Below are 13,353 nucleotides of genomic sequence, written 5' to 3'. Positions count from 1 at the left end.
GGATGCACTTACAGTTGTCTTGAAGAAAAACTCTTGTGTGTTATTAGGGTTGTGAACTGAACTAGTGACTGTGTTCTTGGTATGACATTCTAGCCAAAGAAACTGATGAAGCTGTACTCATTCAGTCATGGGTATTTGGCAGAAATTTTCTCAAAAATATACCAAGTAAGTGTCACTTTGATGAAAACAAGTGATAATATTTATTACCAATGATAAAATTTAACTTTCTTGAGAATTAGAAACTTGGAAACCTTGTATCCATCATTGTCAACTTAACAAGTTCCCAATACTTAATGATGTTTTTGGTGAGATAAATGGTGATGTTATTTAATATCATTTTATTTCATATCATATAATAAAAGACTCAATATTTGGGAGATGTTCAGTATTTTCCAAATGATCAAATTCATGATTAAGTGAAAGATTCATTCCCAGTGCAAGATAACACAAAGCATTTTAATATGAGAGTAGGAAAAGTAATTGATATGATTTCAGATTCCACATTGCAATTAATTTTTTAAGTGTCAGATCAACAGAAAAATACCCCTAGAATGTGAAAGGTCTCCTACTATACTCTGTTCTTTTCAACTAGATATTTCAGTGAGGCAGACTTTTTGTGTCATATATTTCAACCAAAAAAAAAAAAAAAACCATAGTAGATTGAATACATAAATGAGCAGATGTTGGCCTAGTAGAGATTTCCGAAAGTTAAAATGTTATTTTTCTATTATCTTTTGATTTGGAAAATGTGTTTTATTTGGAAAAATACTGCTTATGTTAGTATGTTAAGACCTCATTATTTTTAAAATTGTTAATACATAACTTTTAAATATTGATAGATATAATGCACATAAGCCAAAGTTCTTTGGAGTGTTGAGGTTTTGTTTTGTTTTGTTTGAGTACAAAAGGATCCTGAGTCAAAAATGTATGAAAATCACTGATTCAAACCACTCATTCAAACATATGCATGTATATTAGGTAGTAAGCTTATTAATTTCTGTAGAAATTCAGATGACATTTGAATGGGATTTCATCATCAGGTTTGACAGAATTAACATCTTTAAAATATTGACTACAGGCATACATGGTGGCCCAGGCACATTGTCCCAGCCACTTGGGAGATGGAGGTGGAAAGATCACTTGAGCCCAAGGGTTTGGATTCAGCCTGGGAAACATAGTAAAACAACCCTGTCTCTGAGGGGGAAAAAAAAATCAAGTTCTTAAACTTTTATATATATCCATTTTATTTAGGTCTTCTTCACCACTCTTTGGTAAATTTCAGTATGAAGGTCTTAGACATCTTCTATAAATTTTATATTTCCATTATTTGGTGTTTTTGATTTAACACATATAGCATATTCTATTTCACTTTCTAGTTTTTTCTTTATAGCATATTGAATAAAATACTTTTGAATATTGAATTTGTGAACAGAAAACTTCTAAATTCATTAATTAGTTCTAATAGAGTCATTTGTACTTCTATGTACTTCTGTCATCTATAAAGTTGATTTTATTTCTTTCCCATCTTTATATTTTCCATTTCTTTTTCTCCCTTCTTATCCTCCCTAGACTTACACAGAAGTGTTGAATAGACATGATGTAATCAACACTAGGGAGAAGGGTCACTATTTCACTATTAATTATAATGTTAGTTTTAGGGATTTTTAAAGTATATTATTTAGGAAATTTCCTATATTATAATGAGGAAAAAATGAACAAAATCTGAAAAGGAACCAAATACATATTCTTTAACTCAGAGATGTAGTTTCTGAAATAATTCATTGAATGGGCTAATCAGAGACTAGACGTAGGAGTTGGAAGGATCAGGGACTCAAAAACAAGTAAATATTTGTCAGAACTAAAGCAGAGAGAGAAAAATAGTAATGAAGTTTATAATGGCTAAGTTGGAGAGGCCTGTGGGTAAATAGCCACTGTATAACCATCTGATACACACAAGAAAGGAAAGCAAAGGTAGAAGAACTAGAGGAAGGGCTGAGAATTTTTCAAAATTAATGGAGGTCATCAGCTCAAAGGTTCCAAGAGCTCAGTTACCCCTGGTAGGATGAATACAAAGAAAACCATGCAGAGAACATCACAATCTGTTGAAATGTAAACATAAACACAATTTTAACAAGCCTACTATGGTTCCCTCTTTCTTGTTGTCTTTTAGGTTCATATTAGGATGATGGTTTGGAGTTTTGATAAAAGTAGAATTCCAGTTGGAGAAATACCAGTGTGATCTTTAACTTTCCTTGGCAATGTTAGCTCTTTGTCTCACAATAATCATGAACTGTATGAGGAATTTTTAGGATATCTGCTGATAGAAGGAAAAGTTATTTAAAACTAGTATTATTTATAAACAGCAAGGTGCCCAGTACTGTGCTAAGTGTTTTCAGATGTCTTGTTTCATTTAATCTTATTTAATTAGGATCACAGGTCCACTTCAGAAATACTCAAAGAGGAAGACCTAGGACACCTAGCTCCCAATGCTTAGAATTACTTAAAGTGCATTATGGTGACACCTCAGATAAGTCCAAATCTCTTTCTACCCTGCCTGATCAAATATTCATTTCAAAGCACTGTATGCTGAAATGAGCCATGTGGGAGTTCAAGAGAATCAACTATTCAGGTGGTGAAAATGTGTGAATGCAGCTGGCAGATGAAGTTCCAGTATGATGAATTCCCAGCTTGTCCTTATTGCTTCAGGCAACAACTGACAGGCCTGACTGGTCATTGGCTTTCCATTTCTGGCATTGATAGGACTGAAAATTCTTAGTGTCACAGATACTTAAAAGCTATCCCTGTTATAGTGGATGTGAACAGCGCTGGAGGGTCCTCCTTCCATAGAGATGTAATCAATATGGTCTGGAGTTCTTGACCTGAACCTATAATTATTTGGACATTATAAAGGTAGTTTGTTGTTACAAAAAAAAAAAAATGCCTATATTCAGAACACTGGGGCTAAGTCGTGCATAGAGAAGAGAAAAATAGAGGCTTTGTCCCTCTTTCTATTCTTCACATTATTTAAGAGGCTTTTATAATAATCACAGAACAGGGTGGTATTATAGGATTAGCACATTGTATCTTTAGGGTTGTGGGTGCTGAAGTTTAAATAACACCTCTGAAGTGATTCTGTTATCTTGCAAAAATTGTAACTTCAATGTTCTGTTGTTCCTTGTGGCTGTGATTTCTGCAATATCAAAGTACGATTTTTTTTTCTTCATCCAAATACCTAGATTTGAAATGAGGCTTTAAATAATGTTTGAATTTGAGTTCTTCTTGCCGCTAAGTGACTGCAAGAAAAATGCATTGGCAAGCTGGTTTTGTGGCATCCATGATTCACAGGCAGGTGCGAGTACAAGGAAATGACATTGATAGTAGTTCTTATGTCTTTTCGTGTACAGTATGTTAGTTTATTGTGCTTGTGATTACTTTGCGTCAGGGAAATGAAGTGGAGGCATAAAATGCCCTAATAGTAGGTGTGGATCCTGATTGCTTTATCATGGTTTGGCTTTGAGATACCTTTGGTTGGGCCAGGTGCAGTGGCATATGCCTATAATCCCAGCAGCTCAGGAGGCTGGGGCAGGAGTATTCAAGGCCATCCTTACCAAGGCCCTAAGCAACTCAGAGAGACCCTCTCTCAAATTAAGTAATAAAAAATGGCTAAATACAAACAAAGAAACCATCAAACAAAAAGGCTGGAGATGTAGCTCAGTGATAGAGTGTCCCTGCCCCTGAGTTCAATCCCTTGTACCACTAAAAAAAAACAAAAACAAAAAGCCTTCGGCTGGAATCATTATTGGAATACCCTGTGTGTACGAAGTCTTGGAAAAGGAGTACACCAATCCCTTGTAATATGGGGCTCTCTGAGGACAAGTATTGTCCTTGTATCTCCCTATGCCTGCTTGTGCTTGCCACAGAGCAGATAATCAATAGTAGTCGCATGGTTGAGTCCTGATAAAACATAAGTTTCTATATGATAAAGTGATTGAAAGTTGATATTACTAAGGCTGTACCTTCATATATCACATAAACCTAGAAGACATTTCTCATTTTATGGTCCTTACAGTTTTCCTTATGTTATGGTCACTACTTATTTGGGTCCATGATAAACTTATGTGATCAACCAAATATTTTGCAAAGTGTTTCAAATTATCTTTTATGTATTATTTTAAAGCTGCATGTGTTTAAGCAAAATGTTTCTCAACTTTGATAGATTTCACTTATAGCAGGCAATAAAAAATAAAGGAATTGTAGCCCTCAAGTCAATTGTGCTTTGATCTATTAGGTTTAGTATATAAATTTTTATTTTACAGTTATTTTGTTGGGGGAGGGCATAATGGGGATTGAACCCAGGAGAGCTTTACCACTGAGCTACATCCCAATCTTACTAATTAATTTTTTATTCATTATTTTGAGACAGGATCTTGCCTAGTTGCTGAGACTGGCCTTGAGCTTGCAATCCTCCTGCCTTAGCGTCCATAGTAATTGAGATTACAGGCATGCGCCCCCATACCCACCTGGTTTAAGGTTATCTTGTAAGGCATTAAGTATAACCAGTTTTGACTTCCTGGGATCCATGATCAAGGCTGGCAAACATCTAATAAAAGTAATGGTGTGCTTTAGTGTTAGGCTATCTTTCAGACATGCCATTTTGTGGATATTATGGGTTATCTTTTAAGCTAGTTCCACTTAGCCTGAAAGTTGTTTTTTTTTTTTTTTTTTAAAGAAAATGAATTGCCAAAAAAGTCATGACAACTTGTTAGACTTTTGTTTCAGACAACTCCAAGAGACATAGTAGAATTGGTTTCCATTATGCTAAATGGCATCTTGAGTCTTAGACCTGTTTTTATTTGGAAGGCACATGTTATTTTGTAAGTGCTTGTTGCAAAGATTATAGAAGCCAAGTGTGGCTGTGTTCACTTGTTCTCCCAGCTACTCTGGAGAATGAGGCAGGAGAATCCCTGAAGCCCAGGAATTCAAGGCCAGCCTGGGCAGTGTAATAAGTCAAAATTAATCTCTCTCTCTCTCTCTCCCTCCCCCCAACTCTCCCTCTCTCTCCCTCTCTCCTTCTCTCCTTCTCTCCCTCTCTTCTCCCCACTTTGCCCCCCCAACTCACACACACACACACACACACAACTTTAGATAACACCAGGAGTTGAACTTGAAACTTCAGTTGAACTCCCCTGTAAGCAATCCCTTTGATAGATGAGTTTTCAGTTGAAGAATGTTTGCCTGATTAGGAAGAGAACTCTTCTGCCCATTTGTTTTCCTGTGTCAGAAACTCATAGCCATGAATGTGAAAACCTTTAAATAGAGTTCTTATAACCACAAGGGGAACCCAATTCCTGAAGCAGGGGTTCTAAACCAGGCACTATGCTGCCTTAAACTTTTTCATTACATTGAAACCTGTTCTTAATCGTAATCATTATTTCAGTCCACTCCCTTGATTAAATTACTTTCCCCTCTGTTCTAAAAAAAATTATTGTTATGTTTCTCATTTCATGTTAAAATTACCTGAATATCATTTTCCATTCTAGACTATGAGCTCATCCTGGTGTTCCCCACAACTCCCTAAATGGATTGGAAACATAATAGACACTCAGTAAACATTAATGAATTCAACATTTCAGCATGGAATATTGAAATCGAATTTTTCAATTTGGAAACAGTAGCTTTATCCTACAGTTGGAAAGGATAGGGCACAGAAGTGGGGAAACCATGTTTTCACTGAGGTCTTTTAGAATATGTGCATGCATTATCTATTCAAAACAACTGAACAAACTTTTCAACAAAATTTTTGTTTAATGAATGAAGAAGCTGAGGTAAGGAATTTTAAATAACTTGTATATTTTTGCAACACTCATAAGTGGTAAAACAAAATGTGACTCTTTGAAATATTTACTTTTCTCAGGACCTTGACCAGCATCTCAGCTTAGGTAGCCTAAGTTAGTTTTGTTCCTATCATTATCAGGGTGCATATTTTACCTAGAAATTATGCATTTTTATCACCTGCTCCACACTTTTTTAAGGGAACAGGGTCTTGCTTTGTTGCGCTGGCTGGCCTCCCGACTCCTGAACTCAAGTGATTTCCTGCCTCCGATTCTCAGTATAATATCATATACTACATGCATCACACAAGTCACAAAATATATCACTTCCACTCTTGAATGGTATCTTTATCTTAAAATGCCATTGGCAAAATCTCTTTGGTGAGGTTTTGGTGATTGAAAACTTTACTTATGGTTCACCCAGATTTCCTTGCAGGTCACAAAGAGACTCTTACCCTTTAAGTAGTAAACAGTTATTTTCAGCTAGGAAAGCCACTACCAATCAGGTAATGGTTTCTCCAACTGAAAAAGACTTTCCACTAAGAATGGTGATAGCCCAAGGTCACATTTCTTTTCCATATACGCATAGGAAAATGCAAACTAAAGGAATACTAGAGTTTGAAACTTATCATTAATTGGTATGGTGGGGAGGAGGGAGACAAAATAATTCTATTACTCTTAGAAATATTAATTGCTTTTTCAAAATATGTGTTAAAGTTTAAAATAAGTAAAAAATGCACTGATTCTAAATGGAACTGACACCTTGATCTTCAATCATGGAATAACATATGAGTGAGGATTCCCAAAGGACCATCATACACTACAATATTTATTACTATAAAGATCTACAAGCTCTTAGCCACTTTGAAACTTGTAAGAGCTGTTCAAATCCTATCCTCTTGACTTGCATTTTCACATTTTAAAATTATTCTTGTGTTTGTTTTGTTCTGTAGTGTATTCAGAAATACTTTTCTACCTTAACTTAGAATAAGTAATAATATTTGACTTTTCAATAAATTTAAGAAAGAGTTTGGATACAAAAGTATACTTGAAAGGTAAATGTATTCACTTTTAACTTTTTGCCCATTAATGTTTGGAGAAAACAAGTCCTATAACTGTACAGTTTTATGCCACCATTTTTTTCACATGCAAAAGGCTCTTTAGTTGATATGCTCAAAATACAAGCAAGTAGAAAGGCTCCATGTGATACATTTACTAGCTCCTACTATTGTTGGAATTTTCACTGTAGTTTGCTGTACATTTGGTTTTAAGAATTAAAGAAAATAACTTCCTGAATACAGTACCATTCACACTTAGAATAATTGTTTTATGCAAATTAGTAGCTATCCCTAGATGAGGTGCATTATTTTGAGGTTGTTATCATAAAAATTATATAATTTTCCACATGTGCTTCATTACTTAAAGAAACTTATTTGGACTTGTTTATTCTTAGAAACTTATAGAATTAAAAGTAAATAAAATGAATATTTAACATTTTTTCTCTTTTAAAATTTATTTTATGTACGTTTTTAGTTGTTGATAAACCTTTATTTTATTTATTTATTTGTATGCAGTGCTGAGAATCAAACTCAGTGCTTCACACATGCTAGGCAAGTGCTGTACCACTGAGCCACAACCGCAGCCTTAACATCTTAAATTTTGAGTTATATGTAGCTCATGGTTTCTATGCTGGATATTAAATTATCAATAATGAACTAATAGTGGTGTTAGGTGACATTTGATTGCCTGATACACTGTGCTCGGCATTTCACATGTATTATCTCCTTCATTCTTTAAAAAAATCCTATCACATAAAGGAATTGTTGTAAATTCCATTTTTCAGATAAAGCTGTGGTTCAGAGTATTTAAGTACAGTATACTACTTCCTTCCTCCTACTTTGGCAATGTCATTTGAATTTCTTTGCAATGAACATGTTTCACATAGCTTTATTTATTTATTTTTTAAAATTTTTTCTGATAGTAGGGTTTGATCCCAGGGGCACTTTACCACTGAGTTTTTTTGTTGTTGTTGTGGTTGTGGTTGTTGTTGTTGTTTTTGTTGTTACCAGTTATTGAACCCAGGGTCTCTTAACCACTGAGCCACATCCCCAGCTCTTTCTTTTCTTTTTCTTTCTTTCTTTCTTTTTTTTTTTTTTAATGTTTTTATTTTGAGACAGGGTCTTGCTAAGTCCTTAGGGCCTTGCTAAATTGCTGAGGCTGGCTTTGAACTTGTAATCCTCCAACCTAAGCCTCCCGAGTCGCTGGGATTACAGGTATGTGCCACCATATCCGGCTACCACTGAGCTCTTTTTAAATTTTTATTTTGAAACAGGGTTTCATTCAGTTTCCAGGCCGTCCCCAAGTTTATGATCCTTCTGCCTTAGCCTCCCTTGTATGGGATTTCAAGTGTGTGCCATTGTACTCTTCTTAAAATATTTTAATAAGTGCCTTTTTAGAATTGACTGATATATAGTGTAAGTGCATGATTTTTGTGGTAAAATGTTGATTGGATTCCAATTTTTATAGCTGATTATGTGAGTGACTCTGAGTTTCTTTGTCCCTAATGAGAATATAAATGCCTGTCTCCTATGTTGTGGGAAAATCAACAGATATTTAATATGTGTAAAGCTTCTGATCACAATTCAGACACATAAAAGGGTTCATTAAATGTTAGTCTCTCTCCTTACCATCTTTCCATAATAACATAATTGCTTTTACTATGTCCCAAAGTTTTTCTTCTATTCATTATGTGTATTTTATGTATTATGTTTGTACCTTGTGACCATCCTACAAGTTAGGCTGTAGTGTTGTCCTCCTTTAGAGTTGAGAAAACAGAGCGTCTATAGATCTTAGGATGGATCACAGGGAGTTTATTCCAGAGCCTGTGTTATTAACTACTGTGTGATTTGATATGAGAATATGTTCCAATAATAGCAGGTTAGATTCTGATATTACAGGCGAGAATCTTAAATTCCCAAATTATCCTGCTCCTTCCTTTCCGATATCCATTTCTTCCATTATTTGATGATGCCAGCATAATAGTATATGTCCTGATCCGCAGTTGACTCCTGCAGAATGTTTGTTATTCTAGTTGTGTAAACACCCTTGTCATTCAAAAAAGTTTTGATCCTAAATTTGATCAATTTGCAATATCCAAGGTGCCTGGAAATCCTTTAAGGGAAAAGCATTCATTGATGTATGTTAGTAAGAAATACGTTGACTTTTTTTTCAGTCTAGGAACCTGTGCTGACCTGAAATATGGGGTATTTTGTCTGGACTAAGGAACAGGAATTAACTCCCAACCTGCTTCTTAATAGAAGAGCCTTAAAAATCTCTGGCTCTAATGGGTTATTTGTGTTTTATTTAGTCGTATTTGTTTTTATATGTAAATACATTTTTCTAAGCCTAAATCATGTAAACAAATGAAGCCATTTGACTGCCAGAGCAGCACGTCACTCTCCTGATCATGTCAAACTAGCTGCTTGCTTTTGATTTTGACGCGCTTCATCTGACTTGGTTCTTTCTGTGTCTGTTTTAGTGTCTTCTGTTTCTCACTGCTTCCTGGGTCTCTCTCCTGTTTAGATAATGCTGTTTCACCTCTGTAAAGGAAAGACTATCATAAGGATGCTGAGCATGTCAGTATTTTTATACCATGCCATATATGCATAGAGAGTGTCACTGGCTGTAAAAGTTGGTTCTTGGCATGAATTTGGCATAGTTTTTAGCCTTGGAGAGATTTCTCATTTGGATCCTGGAAGTGTTGAGGCATCACTGCCCTCTATTCTTGCTTCGTAAAGTATGACATTAGTGGTTTTAGTTCTTGTTGACCCTTCTCTAAACCAAAGCTTTATAGGCTTTTAGAACACAGTGTGGATTTTTCTTATGATACATTGGAATGAAAGAAAAAGCTTCTCTAAAGTTTTACAAATGGTTTCATTTACCAAAATGACTATTTCACTTGGAAAGTTGTGTCTTTTTTGTAGAAATTCCAGGATTTGGGTGGGCTTGATGTCCTCTCTCCCACTCCACCTTCCCACCCACACATTCTTGTCAGCAAAGATGCTGAGAGTTTTATTGTAGGGGTCTACGAGTCAAGACATTGACCAAAGAATAATCAAGACACAATTTTCTACTTTTATATAAAAGAAACATTAAAAAAAACAAAAACAGATCTCTATAACTTTTTCATGTTGTATGACTGAATAAAGAAACTTTTTCAATTGGAATGAAAGTTAGGAAATACCACAGGATTGCATTAGAGTATTTGTTTCATTGTAGAACATAGAACAAATGCTTTAGAACATTACTAATTACCAGGCAACCTTGGAGATATTGAGATCTATGTCTTTCAGATCTGTACTAATCTCATCTTTCATCATTTATTGTATCAACTGACAGACTCATTTACTTAGGATCTGTATTAGCACCCTGGACTCCAAATTGTATATCATTGAAGATTTTCTGCATCATCTGTATCTACTCTGCTTAATGAAAGGACTCATTATAATAAGCATCTATATTTTCCTAAGGACTTTATTATAAGCAAACTCTTTTTCTCAGTGCTTTAAAGAAATGAAAAATACTTCTCCTCTCCTTAAAAAAATGATACTTAAAACTTGACTGTATGGTTTGCTTACCAGAGTGACTCTGTCCAGCCCTGGAGCAGAACATTTTTAAAGTAAACCCTCTAGACCTGAGCTTCTGATGATTCCACAAATAAGCGCTGTACAAAGCATGAGAACTTCCTGGTCAAAGCAAGTAGTAGCCATTGCTAAGGGTGCCAGTGTGTATCATAAATCTAGGAATAGCTCAAAACTGAGAAAGTTGTGAAGCTTTTTATCATCACAAACTGTAGAATACATATTTTAGGTAATCTCTGTGGATTTGCTCCCTGCTATTGGCTCAGCTGTGGCTTTTACTGTACCCATATCTGTACCTCCATCTCCTTCATCCCTCCCTTTTTATGAGAATAAAAAGTAAATTGGGTGCTACTTAAATATTCTCCACTTATGTTTATTGAAAACTGCCCAGCCGCAGGGCACGGCACTTTGGACGAGTGCCCTGTGCCAGCCCGCTTTTCCTCTCAGGTGGTTTACCCCAAAACCTGAACTTCGCTTTCCTTAGACCTGTAATTCTTTTAAACCAAGTGATCACAGAAGAACTTGGGAGGAGCCTAGTTTCATTTGTGAGGTTTTCAATAAAACTTAAGTGGAGTGTGGCTAGAAAGCCAAACCCATTAAAAGCTGTGACTCTGCTGACACTAGAGGAAAAACCTGCAGAATTCATAAACCTCTCAGTTTCGATGTGGGGGTGGGGGATGTGGAAGAGCTTTAGTGCTGGTGTATTTTGGGACTAGTCTAGTTTGAGTTCATTTATTGCACATTGGGGTTTTGTTTTAAAAATCTTCCTGATTGCATGTGTATGTAAAGTGCGTGTGTGTGTGTGTGTGTGTGTGTGTGTGAATATAGATATTCAGTATAGAAATTTTAGAAAATGCAGAAAAGTATAATGAGTGAAATTTAATCACCAGTTTTATTGCACAGATACAGTGTGACATTTTGGTATATGACTTTTCTTTATAAAATATTTCCTTAAGTTGACAACAGTAATATTTTGAAACTTGCCTCATTTTCAGCAAATTTCCTTCAATTCACAAATGATTTTTGGAAACAGATATTGAAATGGCAACTGAATCATTTATTTGTCTAGTATTTTATCATTACACTTTTAGGTTATATCTAGTTATTATTTTTCAACCAGATAGGTCTTTGTGGTCATCTTCAATTATTTGTTTAGAATCACTTCCTAAAGGGAACCAGATTATGTATATTGTAGAACATTTTATACTTAACTGTTGCCAGATTGCTCTTGGTCACACAGTACCAATTTGTGCTCCTTTCAACTCAGCATGATATTCTTGTTTCCTTCCTTTATTCATACTCCACTGATTCTGGGATTTTTTATTTTTATTTTTTTCCTTTAAAGATTTCTATTTGGTAAACTAGAAAGAGTAATTATCTGTTATATTCTGGTGGGAATGTCACATGGAATAGCCACAGTACACAACATCTCGGACATTCCTCAAAGCTAAACAATCCTTATATGACTCAACTGTTCAACTCTTAGGTAAATAACCATAATAACTGAAATCAGTTGACTTGTGTGACAGTGTTCATTGCAGCACAATAACTGCAATATGGAACCAGTCCAAATGTCTATCAACAGATAATGGATAGACATTTTCTGACAATGGACTAATAAAACATGAACTAATAAAAAATTATTAAGTCATAAAAAAGAAAGGAGTTCTAATATTTCTATAATGTAGATGAACTTTAGAAGGTTGTGCTAAATTAAATAAATCAGAAGCCAAAGACAAGCCTTGTGTGATCGCACTTACATATAATATATACAATAGGCAACTTTATGGGGACAGAAAATAGATCAGAGATTACTAGTGGTTGAGGAAAATGGGTATTGAGAATTACTGCTTAATAATTACAGAATTCCTGAGGTGATTTAAAAGTTTTGGGAATAGATGAAGGTGATAATTGCTCATTATTGTGAATGTATTCGAGTTCAGTGAATCATATTCTTAAAAATGGTTAAAATTGCAAATTTATTTGTGTATTTGTTACCACAAACAGCAACAACAACAAAAAAACAGGAATGCACAAACTTTATTTGGGGAAGAAAAGTAGTTTCATTTTATAGTTTTTTAAATTACTACTGACGTTTGTTATGGCTTGGATATGAGTTGTCCCCCCAAATTTGTATTAATACAGGATTGTTCAGAGGTAGAATGATTGGCATGTGAGAGCTGTAACCTTATCAGTCCATCCTCCTTTGAATGGACTGCCTGGGAGAGAACTGTTGACAGGTGGTCGTGGCTGGGGGAGGTGCATCCCTGGGGGCCAGCTCTGGAAGGTGCATCTGCCTGGTGGCTCCTTTCCCTTGCTCTCTTGCTGCCGTGAAGAGGCCAGTTTCTCTAAGCCATGATTCTTGGTGTCGTGTGCTGCCTCATCTTGGTCCTGAAGCAGTGGAGTGGTCAGTCATCTATGGAAGACTGAGACCTCTGATATTCTGAGCCAAAATAATTTTTCCCCCTCTAAGTTATTCTTCTCAGATATTTTGGACACAAAAGCTGAGTAAAATAATGTTGAACAATGAAAGAGTGTTAATTCACCATTGATCATTATATTGTGGAATTTTCATATTGTAAATTGATTTACGATCTCTTGTCAGGAATATTAATATTTCAGGTTTATATTGTACATTGAAAATGTACTGGGTTTTCAGATAAGCCATTGTTGTTTTAGAAACAGCTTGGTAAAAAATATGTAGAAAACATCTATAGACAAATGTACCAAAACAATATATAAAAAGGAAAGAGAGAAGAAATTCAAAGTCATCTTTAGACAAGCCTTTGGTATATATGTGTCTGTTTTCACTCTAAATACCATAAGCATCCTTTCATGCCAGTTTTAATTACTATATTGTTTGTGATTGTGTATGTATGTTC

The 13,353-nt window shown here is 35.1% G+C and overlaps 1 protein-coding gene across 1 annotated transcript in view; it reads left to right on the top strand.

Moving 5' to 3' along the window:
* Positions 1–13,353, top strand: part of BCAS3 (BCAS3 microtubule associated cell migration factor) — a 568,797-nt gene that overhangs the window by 310,812 nt on the left and 244,632 nt on the right.

This window comes from Sciurus vulgaris, assembly GCF_902686455.1.
Source record: "Sciurus vulgaris genome assembly, chromosome: 3".
Taxonomy (NCBI): Eukaryota; Metazoa; Chordata; class Mammalia; order Rodentia; family Sciuridae; genus Sciurus; species Sciurus vulgaris.
This window is presented reverse-complemented; position numbering and strand designations above follow the sequence as displayed.